This window comes from Microtus pennsylvanicus, chromosome 20 (genome assembly GCF_037038515.1).
Source record: "Microtus pennsylvanicus isolate mMicPen1 chromosome 20, mMicPen1.hap1, whole genome shotgun sequence".
Taxonomy (NCBI): domain Eukaryota; kingdom Metazoa; phylum Chordata; class Mammalia; order Rodentia; family Cricetidae; genus Microtus; species Microtus pennsylvanicus.
Window position 1 is genome coordinate 16,300,353 of NC_134598.1, and position 15,777 is coordinate 16,316,129.

The window sequence follows — 15,777 nt, forward strand, 5'->3', positions numbered from 1 at the left end:
TTTGGTCCCATGTGTCTAGGCTGAGAGAAAGAAAGATAAACTTCTGTAGTGGCCTTTTTCCTGGGGATGGGGAGAGTCCCTGTTCTCCAGGAGGTAACCCCTCACCTGTAAGTATTCTCTGTAAGTCAGCCCGATAAATTCCTTAGTTCCCCCAGAGTAAATTTTGGTGGAATTTTACCTTGATTTGTCCTTGGGACCTTAAGAGGAGGGGTAGGCCTTGCCTAAGTCTCCCCATGGGAAGTAATTTTTAGCAACACTCAGCTTAGAGAGCAGGATCGGACAATGCTTGGCTAGATATCAGGATAGGACAAAACTCAAGGAGTTTGGTAAGAGCAATATGGTGTTGTCCCTCGTACAGGGAATGAGATAAACAAGTGAAATGAAGTTAATTTGGGGGACAATTGGAGGAGAAATTTTGACATGGTGGTTTGTTTGTCCCTATAGGACTAGTGAGGATAGTAGTTGGGACATGAATAGGGTAGAGAGTAATGGAAAAACGTCACTACAATCAGGCCATCTGGGCAGAGGCCCTCTGTAGGGGAAATGTTAGGGTGACAGTCTTATAGGTATGTTCTGGTATACCTGATTGACGGGTGAGGTCTGCCTTGGGTGTATAGGGATGCTCTGAGAACAACCGAAGGGCTGAGACAGACATCGCAAGGCCTGTGAGCATCATATCAGGGGCAAAACTACCCGCCAGTAACTGCAGAGGAAGCCTGGGTGCCGCTTTCTCAAATAAGGTCAATGCGGGTGTCAGGAGGGAACTGGAGCCAGAAACGGATATACGGTCGGACTCTCAACTCCTGGCCTCTGACTTTGCAGGTAAATTGGATGAGAGCAGAGGGAAAATGGAGGTATTTGCCTGCTGCCTCTTACAGCTGGGGCCAATGGCGGAAGATGGCCCAAATTATAGAACCTCTCTTAGGACAGCAAAACCTGTGGGCAGAGTCGGGTAGCTGAGGAAGAGAGTTACCTAGAAGTAACAGAAGGCTCTCCTCCTCCGTCATACCTACCTTTCGTCAGGAGAAAGAGAAAGCATAAGGTCCAGTATGCTGACAGAGGCCTAGCAGTGGTCTGGAGCCAGGGACTACGGTAATCCAATGCCAGGAGCTGCTGGCTCTGGGGAAGACTTCCAAACAAGCAGTGGAGAAGCCCCTCGCCCCGCAGTGTGATGCTGTGGGACATGCAGGCAGATAGGGTCAGTTTGAAAGCTGAGAGATATAGCCCAACTGTCCCTTCCTGAGGAAAAGGCTTCACAATCTAAGGCAACCAGTCCCGCATACAAGGCTCATACAAGCCTTTGTGACGAGTGCTTATCTTAGCTGAGGTCCTCGTGAATATCAGAGGCAGGAACCAATAGAAAAAGGACAGGCACTACTTAAAGAACTAAGTATGGGAAGTGGTGTTTGATGGCCAGGTCACAAACCTGGTCAAGACTGTATCTATGGGAGACTAAGAAAGAAATTAAACCAGGGCCGTGAGAACGGTGTAAGACATGGGTCGCAGTGGAGTTTACCGGGACCTGCATGAAGTGGGTCAATATAACCATTTCGGATCCGCATGCAAAAATATAAAATGTTCACGAGGTGCTAAGGCCATAGGAGCAAGTTGAGAGGAGAGGAAGCCAGGCAAAGTGCGCCTTCACATTTTCCAACTACAGACGTAGCTGGACTTGCACCTAGCCAGAATCCTTAGCCACAAAAAACTGGTGGGTAACAGAACCAGTTGGTCAGCTTATGGAGGGCTCTAAGGCCAGATCAGCGATTCATTCCAAGAGTAAAGGGGACAGGTGACCAAAAAGTGCAGGCAGTCCCTACTGTACTCCCCCTGTTGTCTGAGGTTTCTGTTCCACCCAGTACTGCAGAAGTGCAGGCCCAAATAAACACACAGAGGCCTATATTAACTATAAAACTGGTTGGCCTAGTAGCTCAGGCTTCTTATTAACTAATTCTTACATCCTACATCTTAACCCATTATTCTCGTCTGTGTTAGCCTCCTGGCTTCATACCTTTCATTGGCAAGGCATTCTCATCTTGCTTCCTCTCGGTCTGGGTAACAACTGCAGACTGACCTTTCCTCTTCCCAGCATTCTCCTGTTCTCGTTGCCCTGCCTCTACTTCCTGCCTGGTTGTTCCACTTAAACTTTCTGCCTGGCTATTGGCCAATCGGCGTTTTACTAAAAATAATACAAGCGACAGGCTGAAAGACCATTGTCCCACAGCCGGTCTCTCAGGATGAGACCCTTCCTGGCTACTCCCGTGAAGAAATGGCCAAGGTCACCGGTAGTTTTAAACTTCTGTAATAACCTGACATTCCCAGGGACCAATGGACGTTAAATTGCCTCACCAAGGATTAGCTCCACCCTCCCACTCTTCGTTTTGGGGTGGCTTGGGACTTTTCATCATTGTTCTGCCCAGCCTCTGTATAAAGGTCTTCTTACATGTGGCTGGCATAAACGCTAAACTTGGAGCGTTTTCCTGAGTCGGAGACTCCGTTAAGAGACAGACAGGCCAGTGAAGAAGTGGAAGAACCAAGCATGGGGACTTAGTTCACAACCAGCCCAAAAGGCCAGGCCAGGTGTTGCTGTGGCATTCTCCGCGTGGTTGGGAAAGATGCAAGTGATAGCCATCAAGGTAATTGGGAGAGGTTCACAGTAGCCTGGGCCTGCAGATGTTAAAGGGTATGTAAAAGGTAAAAGCGTGCTCCTAGAAGCCGAGAGGAGATGAGTTAAAATGCCAGCTGGTTTTTATGTCAGCTTGACACAAGCTAGAGTCATCAGAGAAGAAAGAACCACAATTGAAAATATACCTCCCTAAGATTCGACTGTTGGACATTTTCTTAATTAGTGATTGATGTGGGAGGGCCCAGTCCAGCCCAGCCCAGCCCAGCCCATTGTGGGTGGAGTTCTGTAATAAAGCAATAAGCTGAGCAAATCCTTGAGGGGCGGAGTTTGTAAGTACCTCCTTCCTCTGGGTTCCTGATCTGCCTGAGTTCCTGCTCCGATTTCTTTCAGTGATGACCTGTGATATGGAACTGGAAGCGAAACAAACCCTTTCCTCCCCAAGTCACATTTGGCTGTGGGACTTCACCACCGCAGTAGTCACGGAAGTAAGACCATTGGGAATCTCGGTGTTAGGAGTAAGTTACTTTCCTCGGCATTGCTGACCACAGAGGCTTTAGCGGCGGCTAAAACAGTAAAGGCTTTGCCACAGCTGTCATGGTAAGACTCCATCGCTAAAGAGATTGCATGCTTTGGCTGCCAGACTTGGAGAGAAAAAGCTAGGACTGGGATCGAAATGCCTCCCTCCTAGCTAGCTCCTGTGACACCAGAAGTTGCTAAGGACCCTGGGAGAATCAAGGTCAGAGGTCCTGTTCGACTTGGGTCCTGGATACTTCCCAACAAAAGTGCTAGGCAACGCGTGTCAAATAGCACCATGGTGGCCCGGGTGTTTCTGAGTAGACCTAGATTTCTGGTTGGGCTTAAGGACAGCGTCACGGGGGAATGTCACATCTGGTACCTGGTACAGGGAGGCCAGGGGCAAAGGTCTGTGACCAGGGAAGCCATAGGTTTCCGTGGAGAAGCTTATTTGCCACCTAAAGTCCTTCTCCACATTTGTTTATAATCATTGTTTGTTACTGCAGTCTAAATATTTGGAAATTTTTGTGTTCCTAATTTTCATCCTTTTCCTCACTCCCCCTAACTTGCTAACAGCTGTGAGGTGAAGGCAAAAGGAAAGGGCACAAGGGTTTGTTCCCTCATTGGATTTAGAGAACAGACATCTGTCACCACCCTCTGGAAACCTTGTGGAAGAGGAGGGCAGAGAATGCAAGAGCAGGGGGAAATGGTGGGCATGTTGGATGTGTAGGACTCTCTGCAATCAAACAGCCGCCATCTTGAGGTATTCAGGTGCGCCTGCTTGCAAACGGTCATCCCAGCTGGACTTGTTGACTTGTTACCTGGCCTCCTACAGGGTGAGGAGGGTCAGGAGAATCACCTGCGTACCCTGTCCTCTCCCTACCACGTGCTGTATGTTTCTTTGGCCTAACTGTACAAGTGCCCTGGAAAGGGGCTAGAGATAGCAGGACGGAGAAGGGATTAGCGTAAAGAGGGATCCATCAATACGGTTATGGGAAAGTCATCTCTACTTGACAGTTCTGGTGTGGCTTTGGAGGAGAGCTCCCACCCTCTAGCAAGTAACCCCTCACCTATGCTCAGTTAAGGAAGCCCAATAAGATTATCAGATCCCCAGGGTGAACTTTGGTGGAAGCCTGCTTTGGTTTGTCCTTGAGACCTTAGATGGAGGGTTATGTCCCCCCCACACACACACAGCATCTGCTAAGTTAATATATTACAAACATTTTGTTTAATGACTAAGATATTTGTAAGTCCAGTACAGGGGTTGATAATAAATGCCTAGTAAGGGGAATAGAGTCCAGCACAATTGGGCCCTGAGGGTTCAGCATCTTATCTCTCCACAGTTATGGAGAAGTAGGCAGGGGTGTCAACACAGATCTAGCTGCTTCAGGGAATTTCAGCTCACTTTGACAAGGAAGGGAAAGCGCTGTGACTCAGGAGCTGATGTCTCTGGGCGATGATTTCAGTGTTTCTCAGCTCCCCTTTGCCCTTAGATAGGACAGGGCAGTAAAAGAAGCCTCAGATTGGGTCTTCTCCCTCAGTCACTTCTGCCGGGTTCTGAGCAGACCCAGGAGTTGAGATTCTCTGAAATGGCCTCTGCTGAGAGAAGACCTTGTCCAATGGTAGTACTCCAGGGCACGTCAGCGTGACTGCCACACACAACTCCCCCCCCCCCCCAGAATCCAAGGAATTTTCTTCGTCTGGTATTTACAGTGAGGATCTGGTATCATTCCTGGAGATAAGCCGAGAAAAGCAGGGCTCCTGGGCTCCCTTGATTGGGTTCGCTGAGGTTGTCTGTTTTAACTACGATTTTCCTTATGTCCTTGGACAATTGTATGAATTTACACAATTAGCATTCTGGTAACTGGCACTCCATCACCCTCTCCTATCTCGCTCCTACCACCAACATCAACTTCCCTCTTCCAGACAAGCCCCCTTCTCCCGTTCATGATGTTTTGTTCCGTTTTGCAACCCCCTGAGTTTATCCTGTGATCATGAGTTTGGACCTGACCGTTGGTCCTGGGTCCCTCCCCATCCTAGCATCCAAGCCCCAGAGTATAAACAACTGGAAACAATTGCTGAACCCCCCCCCCCCACCTCACCCCTGACTGCCCAGAATCTACCAGTAGCTTATAGTTCATCCGGGAGAGGGGGAAAAGAGGAGGGACAGGGCCTCATAAGCCTCTCCCAGCCTGTGACTAATGACAGGCCCAATCTCCTGCAGGCTGATGAAGGTTTAGTCACTCAGAGCCACTCCTTGGTTCCCGTTACAGCTTTCTCACCCTGTGGCTGCTCTCCACGCTCCAGTAAGTTCTCAGTCTTTCTGTTTGGTTCTCTCTTTCATCTGCAGATCAAAACTGGCTGCCCCTGTCCTCTGTTCCTTTGTAGATCCAAAAGGAACTGCTGGCTTTTCAGTCTGTTCAGCTTCTTTCCTTTTAGGGAGGAGTAGTAACTTCCAAGGGTTTTAGGGAAGTCTCTCTTTTGGCCTTAAACAAAAATCACTCTATTTGGTTTTATAGTTAATTCATACATTATGTAAAAAGGGGAAATCAGTGAGTCTCAGTACAGCTTCCAAGTGCAGGAAATTTGCTCCTTATTTATTCAACTGGTTTCTGTGCCATCAAACCCAGCATGGGAAGCAAAGCGGGCCACCACTGACTCCCAGCTGTCACTCACTTCTTAATTTGCTCCCTCTGTGGGAACCGGCCTGCAACCTCTTTCTTTCACAGCTATTGGTTTTGGTGTTTGTTTCTTAAAGTTCTTTTCCCAGACACTTTGAAACTCTCCCTTCCATCCCTTGGCATGAAACATTCTTTCATTCTAGCCAGGACTGTATCTTAAACAGTTGTATAATTTTTTTATATTTTATACAATTATTAAGGCTTAAGTAAATGCTTGATGGCACCAATTGATGTGTTAACATCGAAGTGGCCGATGCATAAGAGTTCCTCTCTTCTAACACTAACCTTGATATCCTAAACAAAACTGAAAATCATTATTTTAAGCATCTAACAGTTACTAAACTATTCTTTTACAAGTAGACTATAATTTCAGTTTTAATGTGAGCTGATCTGTCAGTTTATGTAACTCAAAAGCAAGAAAATAATTTTGCAGATAAATGAGGAAACCTTTTCTCATCATAAAACCCCAACACTGGACCGTAAGTGATCCCTGTACTGCTGTGTCTCTGTTCTGTCAGAGAGCGATAGGAATGTTTGGTTTTGTTTGTTTTACCTCCTGGAGTCCAGAGTGGAGCCCAAGAAAGTCTTTTCTCTTAATAAATCCTGTTCTCCATTCTGTCATAAGGAGGTATCGCCCTCACCCTCCAAATCAGGACTAGGTACAGTGTTTACTAGAACTACTGAACCAAAGTACAACAAACGAGATGACTGACAAGTGTGTTCATGCTCGTTCCTGAAGGCCGGAACCCTGGAGTCAAGGGCTTGGCCAGAGTATGCGCCTTCCGGAGCTACTTTGCCAGCTGGTGCTAGCCCCAGGAATTACTTGCCTTATGGCAAAAGTGTCCACTTTCTGCCTCCATTTTTCCCATGACCCCTTCCTCCTGTGTCTGTTTTCCTGGCTCTCTTCTCCTCCTCCCCATGTCTGTCTTGTTTCCCTCTGTGTCTCTGTCCTGCTGCTCCTGTGTATCTCCTCCTCCTCCTGTCTTTCCTTCTCTCTCTGCCTCTCTCTCTCTTTCTCTGCCTCTCTCTCTCTTTCTCTGCCTCTCTCTCTCTTTCTCTGCCTCTCTCTCTGCCCCCTCTCTCTCTCTGCCCCCCCTCTCTCTCTGACCCCCCTCTCTCTCTGACCCCCCTCTCTCTGCCTCTCTCTCTCTTTCTCTGCCTCTCTCCCTCTCTTTCTCTGCCTCTCTCTCTCACTGCCTCTCTCTCTCTTCTCTGCCTCTCTCTCTCTCTCTCTTCTCTGCCTCTCTCTCTCTTTCTCTCTGGTATCTGTCTGGCCCCCTCTCTCTGCCTCCCTCCCTCCCTCCCTCTGGTCTTTGTTTCTACCTCTATATCTCTCTGTCTCTCTCTCTCCCTCTGTCTATGTGAGTGTGTGTGGGTCTGTACTCCTAAAGAGAGCAGTTATACTGGGCAATACAACCCAATGGTCTCCTTTTAACTTGATTGTACCTGCAAGGCCCTCGTCCTTCTGTGTTAGAAGAGATCAGGATTTCAAAGTTTTGAAAATTTTGCTGGTTAGTTTTGGCCAGCTGACACAAATTAGAGACACCTGGAACAAGGGACCTCAACTGAACTGCCTTCTCTATCAGATGAACCTGTGTGCATGCCTGCAGGGGCATTTTCTTAAGGACTGATGTGGGCGGGCTCACCCCTTGGCAGGTGTTCCTGGGTTATCAAAGGCAAGCTGAGTCAAGAGAGTAGCATGCCACATTTCTCTTTGCTGTCTGCTTTAGCAGTTGGGGCCTCCAGGTTTCTGCGTTATCTTCCTGGGTGATGGACTGCAAGCTAGCTGTATGAGGAAAACAGCACTTTCTTACCCAAATTGCCTCCTGGTCACGGTGTTCTCGCAGCAACAGAAAGCCAAGTTCTATCACGGGGTTTAGCTCGGGATGTCGATGTCTCTCTGAATAACTGTTCTGCAAATAACTCATTTTTCTACACACTACACAAAGCAGAAACTCTCTGTTGTAAACTCTTTCCTTTTGTATGCCTGCCTGCCGTGAGTCAGGTGACCCTGAGATAAAAACATAGGAATGGAAAGGTCACAGGCCTGTAATAAAGAAGTCAGGATACCAGGGGAGCTGAAAACGCTGCTGGTATCATATTACTGCATTGCTGGTTCTGGCTTGCCCTTGGCAGGCTTCTGACTTCTATGCTGGCTTGTCATTTAGCCACAGCGAATACGTTTTCTTGCAACTAACACACTTTTTCTCCCTTTGAGAACAACTTCTAAAGAACGAAAGTGACAATGAACCTGTCTATACTTTGAAGACTGTGTTAGTGTTTAAGTATGCAAACATTCTAAAGTCTGTTGTGCTTATTAACAGTTCAATATGGCATGTCCTGTGAGCTCCGAACAAGCAGATGACCGCTTTTTAAAAATAGTTAGTATACATTTCAATTCTCCCTCACATACACACCCAGTACAGTTTTGACTGAATTTATTATGTAAAACCGTTGTTATGCTGATGTATGATCTTTCTATGCCTAATTTGTTCATGACTTTTATCATGAAGGAATGCTGGATTTTAACAAACCCTTCGTCTGTGTCTGTTGAGATTGGATTGTGTCCATTCAGCTGAGGTGTTGTTCTGTGTCGAACCATTCTTGCCTCCCTAAAATGAATCAACTTGGTCGTGTTGCATTCCTTTTTGATGTTTTACTGAGTTTGATTTGGTAGTAATGTTGCTGGGAATTTTGGCATCTTTTATCAGGAATATTGGTCTACAGCGACAGTTCTCCGCCTGTGGGTTCCCACCCTTTTGGGGCTCAAATCAACCATTCACGGGTTGTCTAAGACCATCGGAAAACCCAAATATTTTACATTAGCGTTATGAAGTAGCGATGAAAATTTTATGGTTGGGGGTCACCACAACGTGAGGAACTGTAGTAAAAGGTTGGAGCATTAGGAAGATTGAGAAACCACTCCTCCACAGCTTCCTCATGTGATTTTCTTTGGTTTTAGTAAGAGGGTGGTGCTGGACTAATTTAATAGGTTTAAGGGAATCTCTCTCTTTCCAGTTGTTGGAAATAGAGGAAAACTGGCCTTAACCGGAGGGATCTTCACTAAGAAACTTCGGGACATTTCTGTTTGAAAGGCGGTTACAGGAACCACAGAAACGGCCTAGTTACCTGGGACACTACTAATGACAGTGATGTCTAGTCCTGGAGTGGAACTGGGCGTGTGTCAAATTCCCGGATTCTGTTGTTCTTCAGTTCCTGTTTCTAAGTTCGCTTGAATTTTACTTACTGTGCATGGCTATCTTGCCTGCAAGTGTACATGTGTACCACATGGGTGCCTGGTGCCCGAGGAGGCCAGAAGAGAGCATCAGATACCATGGAACTGGGTTACAGACAGTAGTATCAACCACCATATGGGTGCTAGGATTAAATTTGGGTCCTCTAAAAGATCACCCAGTACTCTTAACCACTTAACCATCTCTCCGTATCTCTCTGTGTGTGTATGTGTGTGTGTGTGCATGCGCATATGCGTGAAAATACTGGTATGACGTGTTAATAATTGTTGCATGCTAGCTCTGGGTTTGCGAAATGAAAAAATAGGTTAGAGTTGATGATGATAGGTTGAAAAATAATTTGAGACGCCTGAAGCCACCACCAGTATGGTGGCAGGCAGGGCAGACATTAGGCACCAAGGAGGAGAATGTTACAATGAAATGACAGAAATTGAAGGCGAAGCAAGTCTAGTTGGTAAGGCCCAAGCTACATCTCCACAACTCATTTGTTAAACCATAGAATAGAGTTGGACCAGGAGAGCACTAGATAATTCAAATAGAAAGATTTTTATAGGCCAATGCCGAAGTCTTCCAGGACCATAAAAGAGACCTGTGGATAATGATGTTAAGTGTAGTATTTGGTATGAAATGAATTCCACATATCTGAAACACTCCCAGGGCAGGCCTGGTTGTGGTGGTCTGGAAGCTGCAGTGGGAAGCTGGAAGCCCAAGATACAAATAATGAGATAACACAATTTAGCCTAGCTCTTTAGCAGGGAAAAGATATCATCAGGGGAAAAGAAGCACAGAGATGTCAAGTAGTAATTTCCCGATGTCATAGCCCAGAAACACTGGGAAGAATAGAAGAAAGCCACCAGTCTCTGTATTAGTACCAAGGTCCGAAAGCTATTTCTGCTATGAAAAAGGACAACTTGTGTTTACTTATTTCCTTTCTTTTTTTGTGTGAACGTGACTTAGTTTTCTAACTCTGGCCCTTAGAGTCTTCATCCAAAATGTGCCCATCACACGGTATGGTTGGCGAGCGCCTGAAATACTAGCACTTGGAGAATATGGGAACCAAGAGCTAAAAGTCATCCTGGCCCCCTAGCATGTTCAAGACCAGCTTGAGCTACAGAGACCTTATCTCAATGAAGTAAAATAAAATTAGATAAACGTAAAACACTACACCTATTCTACATGCTACAGTACGATTCACGAGCCGGATAAGGGGCTGGAGATTGAAACATACAAATGCAGAGAGAGAGAGGCATGGGTCATCCTTGAAACAAGAATATCCCCTTTGTTGTCAGTTTATCTAGTGCTCTGGCCATGCCCCGGCACTCGGGATCTTTCATCTGCAGACCCACCAGAAACGACTCCCCTGCAATCAGGGTCTCGTGCTCAGAGCAGCTGCAGGCTGCTCAGAGCAGAGGAAAACAAGTTGTTTACAGGAAATTCAGGGTCTGGGGGAGTCCACAGTCCCCAACAGATAAGCATTTAAAAAGTATAATGTACCTGTGTAATTCCAGGGGCATAAGGAAGAAAACATTAATAGAATATATCAGGCTATAGTGTGGCGAGTCCACAGTCCCCAACAGATAAGCATTTAAAAAGTATAATGTACCTGTGTAATTCCAGGGTCATAAGGAAGAAAACATTAATAGAATATATCAGAAGATAATGAGTGTGGGGCTACAAGGTTTTAGAGAAAGAGGAAGTTATGTTACCATGGTAACTTTACAGCAGCTCTCAACCTTTAGCAGGAGAGCTAAGTTTCCTGTACGGTTTTACATTTGTGCAGTGGTCTTCTCCGCCACTGAGAATAAAGTAACTGCCGAGGCATAAGTCTCCTCAGTAGATTTCACGGGAGAAAGTTGACAGCTCCCACAGGCAGATTCTCTTCTTACAGAAGGACGGAAAACGTCCAATGTGTATGTGAAACCCGGTTACCTGTATTTCAGCTTCAAAGGATTCATAGAGAAGTGAGAAACAAGAGACTACCAACGCCTTTTAAATACCTAAAACATACCAGTGCTATGGAAAGTCTAGAATATATTTGTAATAATTATAGCCATGTTGGGGAGTTTAGGTGTGCCTGCTATTCACCCTCAGCATAGTCTGAAGAAAATATCTCACAGGTTTATGTATTGCGGCTGCGATAGCCAGTTGATAGATTTCAGGAAACTTATTCGTAAGAAACTATTGGAGGGGGGCTGGAGAGATGGCTCAGAGGTTAAGAGCACTGGCTGTTCTTCCAAAGGACCGGAGTTCAATTCCCAGCAACTACATGGTGGTTGACAACCACCCAGGGAGGAGGGGGTCATTAGGGGTCACGCCCGGGAAAGATACACTTTTGTCCCCTGACCCTCTTCCTAGCTCACTGCTTGCACAAATGGTACGCAGCACTGTTCCTCAACACTGTATCCACACGCGTCACCTTATCCTGGCCTAGAAACAACGTGGACTGAACCCCTAAAACTCTCCTTTGAGGTGTCTTCCTGGGAATTTTGTCGCAGCAATGGAAACCCTGGCTGATACAATGACCTTCAAATTCGTGTTTTAAGCCGCTGTTTCAGTGTGAGCGCTGGTCCTGGCACCCGAAATGTTGATCTGGGAGCGCTTCTTCTTGGGGTGCAACCTCACAAATCCCAGGGCGAATGTGGAAGTTCCAGGTCAGCCCCATCTCTGGGAAAACTGTACCCCGTGATCAGCTAAAGTCGGGAAGTGATAAGCTAAAACTAGCCTGCAAAAAGGAGACGCTAAGTATTGACAAGACTCCTTGACCAAACCCCTCGGGACACGCTAAGTACTCAGCTGTGCTAGGTAGGCCTTCATCTGTGGCCCTTTGCTAGGCCTGAACAGACCAGCTTTTACAAAAAAAAAAAAATGCTTTTCTGGCAGTCTAGAGAGTGTGTCAATCTTTCCTATCTTGATATCTGAACTTCCTGTCTTGACGTCAGCACTGTTAACTCTGCTGTCCCCTTGATGTCCTCCACTTCGTAACTCTTAATTCCTCAGGGGTCTTTATTATGTTTGAAGTTGAGCCTAGTTCTATCCTGAGATTTATTTTCCTCTGTTGGACCCTAGCGTCCAATCACCGAGGAGGAGGAGTCGCCCCAAGAGACCATCTCTCATATCACAGCTGATGTAAAAGCATGAGGATTTTATTAATTCTCTCATGACAGGGTCTCCCAGCAGTCTGGAGGCTAGAAGAGCCTGAATGTCTGGTACAGGCTATTTTTAAAGGGAAAAACCACAGAAGGAAGGGGTGTCTGGGGGTTGTTCTTTAACTATTGTGATTGGCTTATTCAAAAAGGCTATTACCAATAATTGGCTGGAGAGTGGTTGCCAGATCAGATGAGGTAAAGGGAAACTTCTGAGGGTCACTTTGCCCCTTCCCAGGGACTAAGTCAAAACATCAGTAACTGGGACAACACCTAAGGCTTATCTTGCCCCTATTCAGGGAGATGGAAAGTTCCCAACATCTCAGTACGTGCATGTATAGCTGTTCTGTCCTTGGTTCCCAGGGGAGGAGGGGAAGTACTGAGTGTTGTCAGAAATGGCTTCAGAATTGTCTTAAAGTTCTACACCTCTAGTTGTTTCCAAATAAAATTTATTCTGAGCCGGGCGGTGGTGGCGCACGCCTTTAATCCCAGCACTCAGGAGGCAGAGGCAGGTGGATCTCTGTGAGTTCGAGGCCAGCCTGGTCTACAAGAGCTAGTTCCAGGACAGGAACCAAAAAGCTACGGAGAAACCCTGTCTCGAAAATCCAAAAAAACAGAAAAAGAAAAAAAAATTTATTCTGGCTTCTTCTATTCACTCTACTGTTACCTTCCAATATGATGTATATATAAGTATCTTTATTGTCTATTAAGATGTCATCTTTATAAGTACACACTAATATAAATTAGTGTAGTTCTAAAGGTAATTTCACATTATTCTCTCTCTATAAAGATTTCTACAGCATTATTTATGAAAAACTTTAAAAGAATTTGAATATGTATATATAATAGCACACAAATTATGGTGCATTCATCTGTAGAGAATACAGATCATGAAGTATTTATAAAGAGTTATTGTAACCGGGGGCTGGAGAGATGGCTCAGTGGTTAAGAGTATTGCCTGCTCTTCCAAAGGTCCTGAGTTCAATTCCCAGCAACCACATGGTGGCTCACAACCATCTGTAATGAGGTCTGGCGCCCTCTTCTGGCCTTCAGGCATACAGACAGAATATTGTATACATAATAAATAAATAAATATTAAAAAAAGTTATTGTAACCGATAGCATTCTTAAACTATGGCTATGAAAAAAAATGATACAAAATGCATAAAATTATGGCCTCCATGAAACCTTTGAATGTTTAAATCATATTTTTTAAAACACAGATATGTGTTCAAATGTGCATGTACACACGACTGAATTAACAGCAGTATGTTAGAGAATCTTGCTGGCTATGGTAGCTCACACCTTTAATCCCAGTACTGGGGAGGCAGAGGTGGGTGGACCTCCGTGAGTTCAAGACCAGTCTGGACTGTTAGTAAATTTCAGGACAACCAGGGCTACAAACTAGAGAGACCCTGTCTCAAAACAAAAGATAGAAGCCAGGTGTGGTAGCTCGTGCCTGTAATCTCAGCCCTTGAGGCAGGAGGATGACAAATTTGAGGCCAGCCTAGACTAGAGAGTAAGACCTTACATCAGACGGGAAGACCCCCAAAGTCGGAATTCCTGGTTACAAAGATGAACTGCCCAGCTTGAAAGGGTGGTGACTGAATGAACGTGGGAGCTGAAGAGACAGTCTCTCTCTAGAGCAGTGCTTCGCAACTTTCCTGATGACTGCCATCCTTGAACACAGTTCCTCATGGTGTGGTGACCACCACCCCCAACCATAAAATTATTTCCATTGCTATTTCATAACTAATTTTTCTACTGCTATGAACCATAGTAGAAATGTGGTTTTTTCTGATGGTTTAGGGCAACCCTGTGAAAGGGTCAAATGACCCATGGGGGTCACGACCCACAGATTGAGAATCGGTGTGCTGGAGGCGTTTGAGCCCAGGGCTTTCCAGAATCCAATTAGAGAGGGTAAGAGTAAGTAATGAGCCTTAAGTCATTTCTTCTCCACCCTCCCCTGCAGTGACAGTTACGATACAGGAGGGTACTAATACCCTTTCATGTGTGTACAGGTTTACCATGCCCTGTCTGTGTTAATTTGCATATGACTCTCCAAAATAACGTTTGTTTTCTTATTACAAGAGATAGTGTATTTCCACTGTAAGAAAATGAATAATCAATAAAAATGCAGAAAATTAGAAACAGAATTTGCTAAAACACCACTGTGGCAAAGATTAAAGGCATGAATCATTTCGGTATTGTGCTGGCCAGGTTTTTGTCAACTTGACAGGAGCTGGACTCACCGGGGAGAAAAACCCTCCAGTAAAGCGTGCAGCCATCAGACCAGCTGTGAGCAAGTCCATGGGGCATAGTTTTGATTTATAATTGGCATGGGAGGGCGCAGCCCACTGTGGGCAGTGCCACCCCTAGGCAGGTGGTCCTGGGGACTATAAGAAAGCAAGCCAAGCAAGGCAGTAAACAGGATTTCTTCTTAGTCTCTGCTTCAGTCCCTGCCTGGACTGCCCTCACTAACTGGGTGTGGTGTGAAAGTTCTTAGGTTTCTAAGAACTTGAGGAGTGTACTAAGCTGTTCAAGGTCTCACAGCTAGTAGCTACTCACTACAGAGAAACTCAAACGCCACCCCCCACGGCTTCCTCCCTGCCTCCTTCACCAAGCCCGCCTATGTGTGTACGTGTCTCAAAATTCTACTTTTGAATTCTTCACAGTCTTAACCACATCATAAACCCTTTCCTCCCGCAAGTTCTTCTGCCCCATGTTTGGTCCTTGCAACGGAAAGAAAATCTAGGGCAAGTTTCAAGATAAAAAGTCCTGGGAGCTGCATGTGTGCAAGGGGGGTGGGTGCTCAAACAACCATTAAATTTGGCACTGAACTTGCTTTTCGTGCTGAAAGTCACCCCACCTTAGTCCAGTATATTCATACTGTAATTTGTATCATTAGTTATTGGTCACTTAATAGTTTTTTTTTTCCAGATAAACTTTAGGTATTGCTGTCCATGTCTTAAAATCCTTTATTTTACTTAATAATGGTTTCAATACATATAGTGGTGATGCTGGCAAGTTTATCAGTAAATACCCTTAATTGTTTGCGTTTATTATTACTGTTATCTCCTAACTGTGCATACCTTGTAACTTCGACTTTACTACTACGTCCGGATGGGAAACTGTCTGTTCTCAGCGCTCATAATAAACTGGTAAAGCAGGGACCACTGTATTCCCACCACTGTTTGCACAGAGGATTCCAACAAAAAAGGTTTGGCAAAAACCATTTGCAAGTCCTTTGGTAGAGATTCATGATGGTAATCTTGGTTGTCAAATTGACTACATCTGGAACCAACAAAAACCTAGGCAGCTGGGCACTCCTGGGAGGAATTTTCTTACTCAGATCATTTGTAGCAGGGCGAGCCACTCTAAATCTGAGCCACGCCTTCTGCCTTCTGGTGCTAGCTCACATTCTTAAAAGGGGGACCGGGAAGAAAGTTGCTTTTGGTCTCATATCAATAAAGCAAAATCTAAAAAAAAAAAAAAAAAAAAAAAAAAAAAAAAAAAAAAAAAAAAGTTGCTTTTGGTTTGCCTGCCTCCACTCTTGACTGGTAAGCT

The 15,777-nt window shown here is 45.4% G+C and overlaps 1 protein-coding gene across 4 annotated transcripts in view; it reads left to right on the forward strand.

Annotated features, from left to right (window-relative positions):
* Window positions 1-3,041: 3,041 nt before the first annotated feature.
* Window positions 3,042-15,777, forward strand: part of Glipr1 (GLI pathogenesis related 1) — a 41,431-nt gene continuing 28,695 nt past the window's right edge. For 2 of the 4 annotated variants that reach the window (XM_075954023.1, XM_075954027.1), the window contains exon 1: window positions 5,377-5,442. The gene's annotated coding sequence lies outside the window, so the exon portion shown is untranslated. Of the gene's footprint in view, window positions 3,221-5,376; window positions 5,443-15,746; window positions 15,771-15,777 lie in introns of those variants that run through there. The other 2 variants (XM_075954025.1, XM_075954026.1) reach the window with 2 other exon arrangements.